Source organism: Rutidosis leptorrhynchoides, chromosome 10, assembly GCF_046630445.1.
Source record: "Rutidosis leptorrhynchoides isolate AG116_Rl617_1_P2 chromosome 10, CSIRO_AGI_Rlap_v1, whole genome shotgun sequence".
Lineage (NCBI taxonomy): Eukaryota > Viridiplantae > Streptophyta > Magnoliopsida > Asterales > Asteraceae > Rutidosis > Rutidosis leptorrhynchoides.
The window spans coordinates 87808166-87825711 of NC_092342.1; the positions used below are offsets into that span (position 1 = coordinate 87808166).

The 17546-nt window shown below is 35.7% G+C and overlaps 1 non-coding gene across 1 annotated transcript; it reads left to right on the top strand.

The window, feature by feature from the left end:
• The first annotated feature begins 86 nt into the window (after window positions 1-86).
• On the top strand, window positions 87-193 carry LOC139873908 (small nucleolar RNA R71). Its single transcript, XR_011767618.1, has one exon. It is a non-coding gene; the product is annotated as a small nucleolar RNA R71 (small nucleolar RNA).
• The last annotated feature ends 17353 nt before the right edge of the window (window positions 194-17546 follow it).

Sequence of the window (17546 nt, forward strand, 5' to 3'; positions counted from 1 at the left end):
ATACCCCACCGGATGAAGAATTAAGATATTGCTTCGTCAAAGCATTGCAACCCCGGTAAAATGTGTTGATGTACTCCTTTTTCGTCAAACCGTGCGGTGGGCAAGCTCTTAACATTTTCTTGAATCGTACCCACGCATCATACAAAGATTCATCACCCCGTTGGGTGAACCCATTAATCTCCATTCGAAGTCGTTCTACTTTTGACGGTGGAAAGAAGTGATTGATAAACTCGTTGGTTAAATCTTGAAAAGTTCTTATAGAATCGGATGGTAAGCTCCTTAACCAAATCTTTGCTTCCCCTTGAAGTGTAAAGGGGAATGCCCTTAACTTAAAAGCGTCATCGGTGACATCCTTGTACTTTAGATATCACAAAGATCATTAAAGTGTTGGATGTGTTTGAACGGATTTTCGTCTATCATCCCTTGAAAGTATGTATCTTTGATCGACGTGAAGAAGTTACCCTCAATCTTCTAATTTTCTGCTTCGATTGGTGGCTTTGTAATAGCCGGTGCATTCATTGTTGGTGGAACTAATCTAGCATTCCATATCGGCGTGTCGTTCGGATCATTCAATAACTCTTGATTAACCGGTGGACCGTGGTTGATTGGATTACCCTCTTCACTGAGAATCGGTTGACCGTTAGGATCCATGTCTTCTAAAAAAATGGCAAAGCTTCAAAATTTTTCCTTAATACCCTTACTTCTCTACGATTATAAACCCCGTGCATGTGTTTTTTCGGGTCGGAGAATGGATGTGTTAACTCTTGATCCTTGTGAGACCTTGTTTTCATACCCCAAAGGGACCTATCCTTCAATCACAATGCAAACACAAATGGTTTTCCAAACAAAAATAATATATAAAACACGAAAAGTAACTTCGTAAGGGTAAACCCCTACGAAAGGATCGAACAATCAAAACTTTAAACCAAATACCCAACTAAGCTAACCGCTCCCCGACCAAGAAAGTATGACTGATGTTGTGCATATACATCTTTTACCCTCTAAATTTATATATGAATCAAACACTATAAATAAGCACACACAACTAACGAGCACTTAGAACTCGGTTATTATAGCACTTTAATGTAAGTATTCTTATCAAGTTTGCCCCAAGATAGCGGTGTAAGTCGAATATTTGCAACTATCGATTGTCCTAGAGTTTGTTTGATTGGGGGTTTTGATTGATATTAACTGAAATGTCCCGTTCTTATTGATTAAAAACGTTCCATATTAATTGATTTCGTTGCGAGGTTTTGACCTCTATATGAGACGTTTTTCAAAGACTGCATTCATTTTAAAACAAACCATAACCTTTATTTCATCAATAAAGGTTTAAAAAGCTTTACGTAGATTATCAAATAATGATAATCTAAAATATCCTGTTTACACACGACCATTACATAATGGTTTACAATACAAATATGTTACAACAAAATAAGTTTCTTGAATGCAGTTTTTACACAATATCATACAAGCATGGACTCCAAATCTCGTCCTTATTTAAGTATGCGACAGCGGAAGCTCTTAATAATCACCTGAGAATAAACATGCTTAAAACGTCAACAAAAATGTTGGTGAGTTATAGGTTTAACCTATATATATCAAATCATAATAATAGACCACAAGATTTCATATTTCAATACACATCCCATACATAGAGATAAAAATCATTCATATGGTGAACACCTGGTAACCGACATTAACAAGATGCATATATAAGAATATCCCCATCATTCCGGGACACCCTTCGGATATGATATAAATTTCGAAGTACTAAAGCATCCGGTACTTTGGATGGGGCTTGTTGGGCCCGATAGATCTATCTTTAGGATTCGCGTCAATTAGGGTGTCTGTTCCCTAATTCTTAGATTACCAGACTTAATAAAAAGGGGCATATTCGATTTCGATAATTCAAACATAGAATGTAGTTTCACGTACTTGTGTCTATTTTGTAAATCATTTATAAAACCTGCATGTATTCTCATCCCAAAAATATTAGATTTTAAAAGTGGGACTATAACTCACTTTCACAGATTTTTACTTCGTCGGGAAGTAAGACTTGGCCACTGGTTGATTCACGAACCTATAACAATATATACATATATATCAAAGTATGTTCAAAATATATTTGCAACACTTTTAATATATTTTGATGTTTTAAGTTTATTAAGTCAGCTGTCCTCGTTAGTAACCTACAACTAGTTGTCCACAGTTAGATGTACAGAAATAAATCGATAAATATTATCTTGAATCAATCCACGACCCAGTGTATACGTATCTCAGTATTGATCACAACTCAAACTATATATATTTTGGAATCAACCTCAACCCTGTATAGCTAACTCCAACATTCACATATAGAGTGTCTATGGTTGTTCCGAAATATATATAGATGTGTCGACATGATAGGTCGAAACATTGTATACGTGTCTATGGTATCTCAAGATTACATAATATACAATACAAGTTGATTAAGTTATGGTTGGAATAGATTTGTTACCAATTTTCACGTAGCTAAAATGAGAAAAATTATCCAATCTTGTTTTACCCATAACTTCTTCATTTTAAATCCGTTTTGAGTGAATCAAATTGCTATGGTTTCATATTGAACTCTATTTTATGAATCTAAATAGAAAAAGTATAGGTTTATAGTCGGAAAAATAAGTTACAAGTCGTTTTTGGAAAGGTAGTCATTTCAGTCGAAAGAACGACGTCTAGATGACCATTTTAGAAAACATACTTCCACTTTGAGTTTAATCATAATTTTTGGATATAGTTTCATGTTCATAATAAAAATCATTTTCTCAGAATAACAACTTTTAAATCAAAGTTTATCATAGTTTTTAATTAACTAACCCAAAACAGCCCGCGGTGTTACTACGACGGCGTAAATCCGGTTTTACGGTGTTTTTCGTGTTTCCAGGTTTTAAATCATTAAGTTAGCATATCATATAGATATAGAACATGTGTTTAGTTGATTTTAAAAGTCAAGTTAGAAGGATTAACTTTTGTTTGCGAACAAGTTTAGAATTAACTAAACTATGTTCTAGTGATTACAAGTTTAAACCTTCGAATAAGATAGCTTTATATGTATGAATCGAATGATGTTATGAACATCATTACTACCTTAAGTTCCTTGGATAAACCTACTGGAAAAGAGAAAAATGGATCTAGCTTCAATGGATCCTTGGATGGCTCGAAGTTCTTGAAGCAGAATCATGACACGAAAACAAGTTCAAGTAAGATCATCACTTGAAATAAGATTGTTATAGTTATAAAAATTGAACCAAAGTTTGAATATGATTATTACCTTATATTAGAATGATAACCTACTGTAAGAAACAAAGATTTCTTGAGGTTGAATGATCACCTTACAAGATTGGAAGTGAGCTAGCAAACTTGAAAGTATTCTTGATTTTATGAAACTAGAACTTTTGGAATTTATGAAGAACACTTAGAACTTGAAGATAGAACTTGAGAGAGATCAATTAGATGAAGAAAATTGAAGAATGAAAGTGTTTGTAGGTGTTTTTGGTCGTTGGTGTATGGATTAGATATAAAGGATATGTAATTTTGTTTTCATGTAAATAAGTCATGAATGATTACTCATATTTTTGTAATTTTATGAGATATTTCATGCTAGTTGCCAAATGATGGTTCCCACATGTGTTAGGTGACTCACAGGGGCTGCTAAGAGCTGATCATTGGAGTGTATATACCAATAGTACATACATCTAAAAGCTGTGTATTGTACGAGTACGAATACGGGTGCATACGAGTAGAATTGTTGATGAAACTGAACGAGGATGTAATTGTAAGCATTTTTGTTAAGTAGAAGTATTTTGATAAGTGTATTTAAGTCTTTCAAAAGTGTATAAATACATATTAAAACACTACATGTATATACATTTTAACTGAGTCGTTAAGTCATCGTTAGTCGTTACATGTAAGTGTTGTTTTGAAACCTTTAGGTTAACGATCTTGTTAAATGTTGTTAACCCAATGTTTATAATATCAAATGAGATTTTAAATTATTATATTATCATGATATTATCATGTATGAATATCTCTTAATATGATATATATACATTAAATGTCTTTACAACGATAATCGTTACATATATGTCTCGTTTAAAAATCATTAAGTTAGTAGTCTTGTTTTTACATATGTAGTTCATTGTTAATATACTTAATGATATATTTACTTATCATAGTATCATGTTAACTATATATATATCCATATATATGTCATCATATAGTTTTTACAAGTTTTAACTTCGTGAATCACCGGTCAACTTGGGTGGTCAATTGTCTATATGAAACATATTTCAATTAATCAAGTCTTAACAAGTTTGATTGCTTAACATGTTGGAAACATTTAATCATGTAAATATCAATCTCAATTAATATATATAAACATGGAAAAGTTCGGGTCACTACAGTACCTACCCGTTAAATAAATTTCGTCCCGAAATTTTAAGCTGTTGAAGGTGTTGACGAATCTTCTGGAAATAGATGCGGGTATTTCTTCTTCATCTGATCTTCACACTCCCAGGTGAACTCGGGTCCTCTACGAGCATTCCATCGAACCTTAACAATTGGTATCTTGTTTTGCTTAAGTCTTTTAACCTCACGATCCATTATTTCGACGGGTTCTTCGATGAATTGAAGTTTTTCGTTGATTTGGATTTCATCTAACGGAATAGTGAGATCTTCTTTAGCAAAACATTTCTTCAAATTCGAGACGTGGAAAGTGTTATGTACAGCCGCGAGTTGTTGAGGTAACTCAAGTCGGTAAGCTACTGGTCCGACACGATCAATAATCTTGAATGGTCCAATATACCTTGGATTTAATTTCCCTCGTTTACCAAATCGAACAACGCCTTTCCATGGTGCAACTTTAAGCATGACCATCTCTCCAATTTCAAATTCTATATCTTTTCTTTTAATGTCAGCGTAGCTCTTTTGTCGACTTTCGGCGGTTTTCAACCGTTGTTGAATTTGGATGATCTTCTCGGTAGTTTCTTGTATAATCTCCGGACCCGTAATCTGTCTATCCCCCACTTCACTCCAACAAATTGGAGACCTGCACTTTCTACCATAAAGTGCTTCAAACGGCGCCATCTCAATGCTTGAATGGTAGCTGTTGTTGTAGGAAAATTCTGCTAACGGTAGATGTCGATCCCAACTGTTTCCGAAATCAATAACACATGCTCGTAGCATGTCTTCAAGCGTTTGTATCGTCCTTTCACTCTGCCCATCAGTTTGTGGATGATAGGCAGTACTCATGTCTAGACGAGTTCCTAATGCTTGCTGTAATGTCTGCCAGAATCTTGAAATAAATCTGCCATCCCTATCAGAGATAATAGAGATTGGTATTCCATGTCTGGAGACGACTTCCTTCAAATACAGTCGTGCTAACTTCTCCATCTTGTCATCTTCTCTTATTGGTAGGAAGTGTGCTGATTTGGTGAGACGATCAACTATTACCCAAATAGTATCAAAACCACTTGCAGTCCTTGGCAATTTAGTGATGAAATCCATGGTAATGTTTTCCCATTTCCATTCCGGGATTTCGGGTTGTTGAAGTAGACCTGATGGTTTCTGATGCTCAGCTTTGACCTTAGAACACGTCAAACATTCTCCTACGTATTTAGCAACATCGGCTTTCATACCCGGCCACCAAAAATGTTTCTTGAGATCCTTGTACATCTTCCCCGTTCCAGGATGTATTGAGTATCTGGTTTTATGAGCTTCTCTAAGTACCATTTCTCTCATATCTCCAAATTTTGGTACCCAAATCCTTTCAGCCCTATACCGGGTTCCGTCTTCCCGAATATTAAGATGCTTCTCCGATCCTTTGGGTATTTCATCCTTTAAATTTCCCTCTTTTAAAACTCCTTGTTGCGCCTCCTTTATTTGAGTAGTAATGTTATTATGAATCATTATATTCATAGATTTTACTCGAATGGGTTCTCTGTCCTTCCTGCTCAAGGCATCGGCTACCACATTTGCCTTCCCCGGGTGGTAACGAATCTCAAAGTCATAATCATTCAACAATTCAATCCACCTACGCTGCCTCATATTCAGTTGTTTCTGATTAAATATGTGTTGAAGACTTTTGTGGTCGGTATATATAATACTTTTGACCCCATATAAGTAGTGCCTCCAAGTCTTTAATGCAAAAACAACCGCGCCTAATTCCAAATCATGCGTCGTATAATTTTGTTCGTGAATCTTCAATTGTCTAGACGCATAAGCAATCACCTTCGTTCGTTGCATTAATACACAACCGAGACCTTGCTTTGATGCATCACAATAAATCACAAAATCATCATTCCCTTCAGGCAATGACAATATAGGTGCCGTAGTTAGCTTTTTCTTCAATAACTGAAACGCTTTCTCTTGTTCATCATTCCATTCAAATTTCTTCCCTTTATGCGTTAATGCAGTCAAGGGTTTTGCTATTCTGGAAAAGTCTTGGATGAACCTTCTGTAGTAACCAGCTAGTCCTAAAAACTGGCGTATGTGTTTTGGAGTTTTCGGGGTTTCCCACTTTTCAACAGTTTCTGTCTTTGCCGGATCCACCTTAATACCTTCTTTGTTCACTATGTGACCGAGGAATTGAACTTCTTCCAACCAAAATGCGCACTTTGAAAACTTAGCGTACAATTCTTCCTTCCTCAATACTTCTAACACCTTTCTCAAATGTTCACCGTGTTCTTGGTCATTCTTTGAGTAAATAAGTATGTCATCAATGAAAACAATGACAAACTTGTCAAGGTATGGTCCACACACTCGGTTCATAAGGTCCATGAACACAGCTGGTGCATTAGTTAAACCAAACGGCATGACCATAAACTCGTAATGACCGTAACGTGTTCTGAAAGCAGTCTTTGGAATATCATCTTCTTTCACCCGCATTTGATGATACCCGGAACGTAAGTCAATCTTTGAATAAACAGACGAGCCTTGTAGTTGATCGAATAAGTCGTCAATTCTCGGTAGTGGGTAGCGGTTCTTGATGGTAAGTTTGTTCAACTCTCGGTAGTCGATACACAACCTGAATGTACCATCTTTCTTCTTGACAAACAAAACGGGAGCTCCCCACGGTGATGTGCTTGGTCTAATGAAACCACGCTCTAAAAGTTCTTGTAATTGGCTTTGCAGTTCTTTCATCTCGCTGGGTGCGAGTCTGTAAGGAGCACGAGCTATTGGTGCAGCTCCTGGTACAAGATCTATTTGAAATTCAACGGATCGATGTGGGGGTAATCCCGGTAATTCTTTCGGAAATACATCGGGAAATTCTTTTGCAATGGGAACATCATTGATGCTCTTTTCTTCAGTTTGTACTTTCTCGACGTGTACTAGAACAGCATAGCAACCTTTTCTTATTAGTTTTTGTGCCTTCAAATTACTAATAAGATGTAGCTTCGTGTTGCCCTTTTCTCCGTACACCATTAAGGGTTTACCTTTTTCTCGTATAATGCGAATTGCATTTTTGTAACAAACGATCTCGGCTTTCACTTCTTTCAACCAGTCCATACCGATTATCACATCAAAACTCCCTAACTCTACTGGTATCAAATCAATCTTAAATGTTTCGCTAACCAGTTTAATTTCTCGATTCCGACATATATTATCTGCTGAAATTAATTTACCATTTGCTAATTCGAGTAAAAATTTACTATCCAAAGGCGTCAATGGACAACTTAATTTTGCACAAAAATCTCTACTCATATAGCTTCTATCCGCACCCGAATCAAATAAAACGTAAGCAGATTTATTGTCAATAAGAAACGTACCCGTAACAAGCTCTGGGTCTTCCTGTGCCTCTGCCGCATTAATATTGAAAACTCTTCCGCGGCCTTGTCCATTCGTGTTCTCCTGGTTCGGGCAATTTCTAATAATGTGGCCCGGTTTTCCACATTTATAACAAACTACATTGGCATAACTTGCTCCGACACTACTTGCTCCGCCATTACTCGTTCCGACACCATTTGTTCCTTTCGTTCTGTTAACCCCTGGTCCGTAGACATCACACTTCGCCGCGCTATGACCATTTCTTTTACACTTGTTGCAAAATTTGGTGCAGAACCCCGAGTGATACTTTTCACACCTTTGGCATAGCTGCTTCTGATTGTTGTTGTTGTTGCGGTTATTATTGTTGTTAAGATGATTGTTGTGGTTGCTGTTGTTGTTGTTGTTGTTGTTGGGCCGTTTGTTGTAGTTGCGATTGATGTTGCGATTGTTAGGATAGTTGTTGCGATTATTGTTATAATTGCTGTTGTTGTTGTATTGGTGATTCTTATCACCATTTTCCTCCCACTTTCTTTTGACTTGCTTCACATTGGCCTCTTCAGCAGTCTGTTCTTTAATTCTTTCTTCAATCTGGTTCACTAGTTTGTGATCCATTCTACATGCCTGTTGTATGGAGGCGGGCTCGTGTGAACTTATATCTTCTTGGATTCTTTCCGGTAATCCTTTCACAAACGCGTCGATCTTCTCTTCCTCATCTTCGAATGCTCCCGGACACAATAGGCACAATTCTGTGAATCGTCTTTCGTACGTGGTAATATCAAATCCTTGGGTTCGTAACCCTCTAAGTTCTGTCTTGAGCTTATTGACCTCAGTTCTGGGACGGTACTTCTCGTTCATCAAGTGCTTGAATGCTGACCACGGTAGTGCGTACGCATCATCTTGTCCCACTTACTCTAGATAGGTATTCCACCATGTTAACGCAGAACTTGTGAAGGTATGCGTAGCGTACTTCACTTTGTCCTCTTCAGTACACTTACTTATGGCAAACACCGATTCGACCTTCTCGGTCCACCGTTTCAATCCGATCGGTCCTTCGGTTCCATCAAATTCCAAAGGTTTGCAGGCAGTGAATTCTTTGTAGGTGCATCCTACACGATTTCCTGTACTGCTAGATCCAAGGTTATTGTTGGTATGTAGCGCAGCCTGTACTGCGGCTATGTTTGAAGCTAGAAAAGTACGGAATTCCTCTTCATTCATATTCACAGTGTGTCGAGTAGTCGGTGCCATTTCCTTCAAAATAGTTAAATGGAACAAGTTAATCATACAGAATATTAAGAGTAGTTAATAGTATTTCGTAGCATAATATGAACTCATTTATAAAAGCTTTTTCTTCATATTAGCGTTTTATAAGTTTAAATTCGGGTAGTACCTACCCGTTAAGTTCATACTTAGTAGCTAATATACAATTCAACTACTACAATTCTATATGAAAAACTGATTATAATAATATTTCGCGTTCAAACTTTTACACAATATTTTACAAACTTACAATACCGCTTATTTTACATATAGCATGAAATATAGCACACAATAAATTTGATACAAGATGGTTGTGAAGATAATTCTAGCTAGTACACAAGTCGTTCAACAAAGGCAATAAAGACACGTAATTCATACGTCCAAAAACAAGTCATGCATTCTGGTTTTACTAGGATTACTTCCCATCCTTGGTCTTGTGGAACATAACCGTTATGGCCATTGATAAGACAGCGTGTTGTAACGTCGTCAAAGGGACGAGGGTTACGTAATGTCCAACAGTCCCGTAACAATCTAAAAACCTCATTTCTTACCCCAATTACCGACTCCGTCACTTGTGGGAACGTTTTGTTTAATAGTTGTAGCCCGATGTTCTTGTTCTCACTTTGGTGAGAAGCGAACATTACTAATCCGTAAGCATAACATGCTTCTTTATGTTGCATGTTAGCCGCTTTTTCTAAATCACGAAGTCCAATATTCGGATATATTGAGTCAAAATAATTTCTTAACCCATTGCGTAAAATAGCATTTGGGTTCCCCGCAATATATGCGTCAAAGTAAACACATCGTAACTTATGGATTTCCCAATGTGATATCCCCCATCTTTCGAACGAAAGCCTTTTATAAACCAAGGCATTCTTGGAACGTTCTTCGAATGTCTTACAAACTGATCTCGCCTTAAATAGTTGTGCCGAAGAATTCTGACCGACTCTAGACAAGATTTCATCAATCATGTCTCCGGGTAGGTCTCTTAAAATATTGGGTTGTCTATCCATTTTGTGTTTTTATACTGTAAAATAGACAAGAGTTAGATTCATAAAAAAAAATACTTATTAATACAAGCAATTTTTACATATATCATAAAGCATAAGCACACTATATTACATATATTACACCACACGAATACAACTATCTTATTCCGACTCGCTTGTTTCTTCTTCTTCGGTTTTGGTTCGTTTTGCCAAGTTTCTAGGGATATATGATGTTCCCCTAATACGAGCCGTCGTTATCCACATTGGTTTAGAAAAACCTGGTGTTTTAGAGGTTCCCGGGTCATTGTTACAACTTAAGGACTTCGGGGGTTGACGATACATATAAAGTTCATCGGGGTTGGAATTAGATTTCTCTATTTTTATGCCCTTTCCCTTATTATTTTCTTTTGCCTTTTTAAATTCAGTTGGGGTAATTTTATAACATCATCGGAATTCTCGTCGGAATCCGATTCATCGGAGAATTGGTAATCCTCCCAATATTTTGCTTCCTTGGCGGAAACACCATTGACCATAATTAACCTTGGTCGGTTGGTTGAGGATTTTCTTTTACTTAACCGTTTTATTATTTCCCCCACCGGTTCTATTTCTTCATCCGGTTCCGATTCTTCTTCCGGTTCCGATTCTTCTTCCGGTTCCGACTCTTCTTCCGGTTCCTCTTCGGGAACTTGTGAATCAGTCCACGAATCATTCCAATTTACATTTGACTCTTCATTATTATTAGGTGAGTCAATGGGACTTGTTCTAGAGGTAGACATCTATCACATAATACCAAACGCGTTAAGAGATTAATATATCACATAATATTCACATGTTAAAAATATATAGTTTCCAACAAAATTTGTTAAGCAATCATTTTTCAGGTAAACACGGTCGAAGTCCAGACTCACTATTGCATCCTAACAAACTCGATAAGACACACTAATGCAAAATTCTGGTTCTCTAAGACCAACGCTCGGATACCAACTGAAATGTCCCGTTCTTATTGATTAAAAACGTTCCATATTAATTGATTTCGTTGTGAGGTTTTGACCTCTATATGAGACGTTTTTCAAAGACTGCATTCATTTTAAAACAAACCATAACCTTTATTTCATCAATAAAGGTTTAAAAAGCTTTACGTAGATTATCAAATAATGATAATCTAAAATATCCTGTTTACACACGACCATTACATAATGGTTTACAATACAAATATGTTACAACAAAATAAGTTTCTTGAATGCAGTTTTTACACAATATCATACAAGCATGGACTCCAAATCTCGTCCTTATTTAAGTATGCGACAGCGGAAGCTCTTAATAATCACCTGAGAATAAACATGCTTAAAACGTCAACAAAAATGTTGGTGAGTTATAGGTTTAACCTATATATATCAAATCATAATAATAGACCACAAGATTTCATATTTCAATACACATCCCATACATAGAGATAAAAATCATTCATATGGTGAACACCTAGTAACCGACATTAACAAGATGCATATATAAGAATATCCCCATCATTCCGGGACACCCTTCGGATATGATATAAATTTCGAAGTACTAAAGCATCCGGTACTTTGGATGGGGCTTGTTGGGCCCGATAGATCTATCTTTAGGATTCGCGTCAATTAGGGTGTCTGTTCCCTAATTCTTAGATTACCAGACTTAATAAAAAGGGGCATATTCGATTTCAATAATTCAAACATAGAATGTAGTTTCACGTACTTGTGTCTATTTTGTAAATCATTTATAAAACCTGCATGTATTCTCATCCCAAAAATATTAGATTTTAAAAGTGGGACTATAACTCACTTTCACAGATTTTTACTTCGTCGGAAAGTAAGACTTGGCCACTGGTTGATTCACAAACCTATAACAATATATACATATATATCAAAGTATGTTCAAAATATATTTGCAACACTTTTAATATATTTTGATGTTTTAAGTTTATTAAGTCAGCTGTCCTCGTTAGTAACCTACAACTAGTTGTCCACAGTTAGATGTACAGAAATAAATCGATAAATATTATCTTGAATCAATCCACGACCCAGTGTATACGTATCTCAGTATTGATCACAACTCAAACTATATATATTTTGGAATCAACCTCAACCCTGTATAGCTAACTCCAACATTCACATATAGAGTGTCTATGGTTGTTCCGAAATATATATAGATGTGTCGACATGATAGGTCGAAACATTGTATACGTGTCTATGGTATCTCAAGATTACATAATATACAATACAAGTTGATTAAGTTATGGTTGGAATAGATTTGTTACCAATTTTCACGTAGCTAAAATGAGAAAAATTATCCAATCTTGTTTTACCCATAACTTCTTCATTTTAAATCCATTTTGAGTGAATCAAATTGCTATGGTTTCATATTGAACTCTATTTTATGAATCTAAATAGAAAAAGTATAGGTTTATAGTCGGAAAAATAAGTTACAAGTCGTTTTTGTAAAGGTAGTCATTTCAGTCGAAAGAACGACGTCTAGATGACCATTTTAGAAAACATACTTCCACTTTGAGTTTAATCATAATTTTTCGATATAGTTTCATGTTCATAATAAAAATCATTTTCTCAGAATAACAACTTTTAAATCAAAGTTTATCATAGTTTATAATTAACTAACCCAAAACAGCCCGCGGTGTTACTTCGACGGCGTAAATCCGGTTTTACGGTGTTTTTCGTGTTTCCAGGTTTTAAATCATTAAGTTAGCATATCATATAGATATAGAACATGTGTTTAGTTGATTTTAAAAGTCAAGTTTGAAGGATTAACTTTTGTTTGCGAACAAGTTTAGAATTAACTAAACTATGTTCTAGTGATTACAAGTTTAAACCTTCGAATAAGATAGCTTTATATGTATGAATCGAATGATGTTATGAACATCATTACTACCTTAAGTTCCTTGGATAAACCTACTGGAAAAGAGAAAAATGGATCTAGCTTCAATGGATCCTTGGATGGCTCGAAGTTCTTGAAGCAGAATCATGACACGAAAACAAGTTCAAGTAAGATCATCACTTGAAATAAGATTGTTATAGTTATAAAAATTGAACAAAAGTTTGAATATGATTATTACCTTGTATTAGAATGATAACCTACTGTAAGAAACAAAGATTTCTTGAGGTTGGATGATCACCTTACAAGATTGGAAGTGAGCTAGCAAACTTGAAAGTATTCTTGATTTTATGAAACTAGAACTTTTGGAATTTATGAAGAACACTTAGAACTTGAAGATAGAACTTGAGAGAGATCAATTAGATGAAGAAAATTGAAGAATGAAAGTGTTTGTAGGTGTTTTTGGTCGTTGGTGTATGGATTAGATATAAAGGATATGTAATTTTGTTTTCATGTAAATAAGTCATGAATGATTACTCATATTTTTGTAATTTTATGAGATATTTCATGCTAGTTGCCAAATGATGGTTCCCACATGTGTTAGGTGACTCACATGGGCTGCTAAGAGCTGATCATTGGAGTGTATATACCAATAGTACATACATCTAAAAGCTGTGTATTGTACGAGTACGAATACGGGTGCATACGAGTAGAATTGTTGATGAAACTGAACGAGGATGTAATTGTAAGCATTTTTGTTAAGTAGAAGTATTTTGATAAGTGTATTGAAGTCTTTTAAAAGTGTATAAATACATATTAAAACACTACATGTATATACATTTTAACTGAGTCGTTAAGTCATCGTTAGTCGTTACATGTAAGTGTTGTTTTGAAACCTTTAGGTTAACGATCTTGTTAAATGTTGTTAACCCAATGTTTATAATATCAAATGAGATTTTAAATTATTATATTATCATGATATTATCATGTATGAATATCTCTTAATATGATATATATACATTAAATGTCTTTACAACGATAATCATTACATATATGTCTCGTTTAAAAATCATTAAGTTAGTAGTCTTGTTTTTACATATGTAGTTCATTGTTAATATACTTAATGATATATTTACTTATCATAGTATCATGTTAACTATATATATATCCATATATATGTCATCATATAGTTTTTACAAGTTTTAACGTTCGTGAATCACCGGTCAACTTGGGTGGTCAATTGTCTATATGAAACATATTTCAATTAATCAAGTCTTAACAAGTTTGATTGCTTAACATGTTGGAAACATTTAATCATGTAAATATCAATCTCAATTAATATATATAAACATGGAAAAGTTCGGGTCACTACATTAACTAACAACTAAAACTTGCACAATTAACAAAATTAAACTTAACAAGCAAACTAGTAGCAAGAAACAAGTAACGAAATATTAAGACTTAAAACAAATTAACTAAGAAGTGTTTACTTATCTAATCCTCTCTATGCTTAGCTTGCCCCGTTTTGCCTATTTATCTATCTCATTAGTTGTTGAACTATTAAATGTTTAGCATCACTACTAAACCTCAAATCAAATAACACTCCACGAATTCACATAAGCATTGTATTCTAGGATCGAGTTAAGCATGATTTGGTCATTGAGATTGAGCTTGGGTTAAAATCACTTAAAACCCCTAACTATCGAATTCACTTAAGACAATCGGCACTACTATGTTGACTAAAGGCCAATTGAAAACCAACCTAGATCAAGAACACAATCACTTGCAATTCCTAAGCTAGTTGTCTAGATCACCTAAGGTGTTGAAGCACACATTGATTCACTTCTCAAATCACTAAGAGAGCTACTAAACATATGTAATCAAAGTCAAGCCTAAAACAAACTCATAGCAATGAATCTTTAGCTAACTCAACAACACATGATCATGTAATTCATTCAAACAACATTATTCAATTGATTTTGGGGCAAACACTAGCATTAGAGATTCATAGATAAGCAAACACAAGAGATTTAGCCAATCATGGCTAAGATCAAACTAATAATAAGCATAGAAACATAAATAATCATCATCTTCAAGTTATTACAAGTAATGGATTCAAAATATGTAAAGTAAAGTGGAGATAGAGGCCAGTGATATGACTGAAATGGACAATGGGCTTTATTTGTATCATCAACAGGATGATCGATAGAGGCCAGTGATATGACCGAAATGGACAGTTTTATTTATCCGGTGTCGTCAGGCCACAAGGCGTTAGAATCAGCTATCAAGAAAGGGAGGTAATAGTTTTTAAATTTATATTTAGCGGGGCCTAAATCATACTACTCTTTATTATGGTGAGTAAAGGAAGTATGACCTAGGGTCATATTTTTAAGATATCAGTAGAATCGAACCTATAATTAAAGCTTAAGATAATTCTAAAGTAAAGGAGTAGTGGTTTGTTACCTAATTTTGGGTTTTCTAGTTTATAAGATAAAATAAAGTAAATGCGATAAAAATTTTAATTCAGATAAGGTTAAAACAAGGGCATACTATGGTTTCGTCAGTTTCTTTACCGAGATTATGGAATATTGGCTCATGAATAGGTAGTGACCTTGAATTCATTACACTGAATAGACAGCTACGTCCCTTACCCCCGATGCCTGTGCAGTCTGACTACAGGCATACACGTTCAGACGGCTCATCCAATTGAGCGACTCGGTTGGGTGACGTATTAACATTCCACAAAGATCTAAACTTTCTTAAGCATAATAGAATACAGAGTTTGCTATATCCGAGAGACGTGATGTGTTTCGATGCTTTCGTTAATTATTGGGTTTAAAAAGGTAGTTAGTCCCTTGAAAAGAGTTCAACCATAAAGAACACCATGGCCAATCAGTTTTAACTTCCATGAACACGTTCAGTTATCCTAACGGTCCAATCCTTTATGTGTTTAAACAAACAGTTCCTTAATTAACTAAGAATCCCTCAAGTAGGATGCAATGCTTGAGACCGCGTTATGGTGAAGTGTACTAATCAGCACTAACTAGGTTCCATGGTCTTACTTAGCTGAGGTACAGCATACAAAACCGTTGTGCTTCAGCGTGCACGTACGAAGTTTATATGCTTGGTGACAACACTAGCATGGTCTAGGACCGACAATGTACTATGGGTCTAGTTAGATGTTTCACTACGAAAGAGTCCTCAGTCAAAATCCAAGGCTCGGTGGACTTACTATAACCGGTGTGACGTAGTTAAACTTACGTTGTATCCGATAGACTTCTCTTACCAAGGGGTTACACAGATAGTGTACTCTGAATCGGGGTTCTCGACTTCTTAAAAATAGAGACGATAACTACGTTTTATTAGTTGGAAAAGCGATTAAGTTTAAAGCATAATCGGAAAGCATCTCGACAACATACACAAACCATAATATTATTTCGGCATTATAATTGACTACATCATAGCATACACTAAAGATAACTACTCTCTAATCATGGCAACAATATCACAAAGTATAATAATGAAAGAAATTATATAAAGACAAATGATAGAAGTACCAGTAGATTAAACGAGTTTCGAATACAAAAGTGACAACTTCAAACTCAGACCGCTCCAAATACAATCTTCGGCGTTCTTCTCCGGGTACTAGGTTTCCCACACGGAGTCGAAGACCTTGAAAGTATGACTAATATTGTAGAAAGAGAGAGAGAGAGAGAGAGAGAGCGAGAGAGAGAGAGAGAGAGAGAGAGAGAGAGAGAGGTGAATTGAAGTGTGTGTAAAAATGGATGAAAAAAATCCCTTTAAATAGACTTGAAAATCGCCTGCATACGGCTGGCAAACCGTATGGCAGGCCATTTTTACAAGGCGTTTGCTTTGGCAAGCCGTTTTGCATGGTCGTTTCCTCAGGCTGTATGGCAGGCCATTTTTCATACTGGCAGGCCCTGGTTTGCTGTTTTCACTGGATCGCAACTTGATTTCCTTGGTTGTAGCTTGGTTTCTCATCTTTTGCCGTTTTCGCTCTAGAATCTTTGTTTTAGCTCCGATTCTCTTGATTCTTTTTGCACAGTCTTCGTAATTACTTAATCTTCAATTTCTTCCAACAAAGCGGGTATTTTGGCGATAAAGCTTGGAACTTTATTATTTTTGGGCCTCAATACCGGGGTAAAAGCGTGACTTTTTAGCCGATATCAAATATCACATGAATGGTTTCAGATTGGTAGATCAAAGACGGGAAAATGAATCGGCCCGTATCTCCTAGCTTTTGCGGTAGAGAGTTTCTGAGTAATGTCGAGCATTCTTCACTCAGTGGAATTTTATCGAAATCTGGTATCCTTTCCTTTGTAGAGAGAAGCCTTTGGATGTATCTTTTCTGGTTGGGAACTTTGGACATGGTGTCCAGGAATCTTCCATAAAGTTTGTAGGTATCAAACTTGGATGGTTCTTCTTGTAGCCTTCCAGGATAAGGTACACGAATTGGAGTTTGAGTGGGCAACTTCTGAGTATATGTCGATTTGTTCTTGAGCCTAGCTGACCTTCTCCGTGGTTCTTCCCTTGGGATCATGGAGTCCATTTTCTTAGCTTCCTCTATGTGGGGATTTTGGATGGTATTACTAGGTAATCTTCTTGTGATTGGGT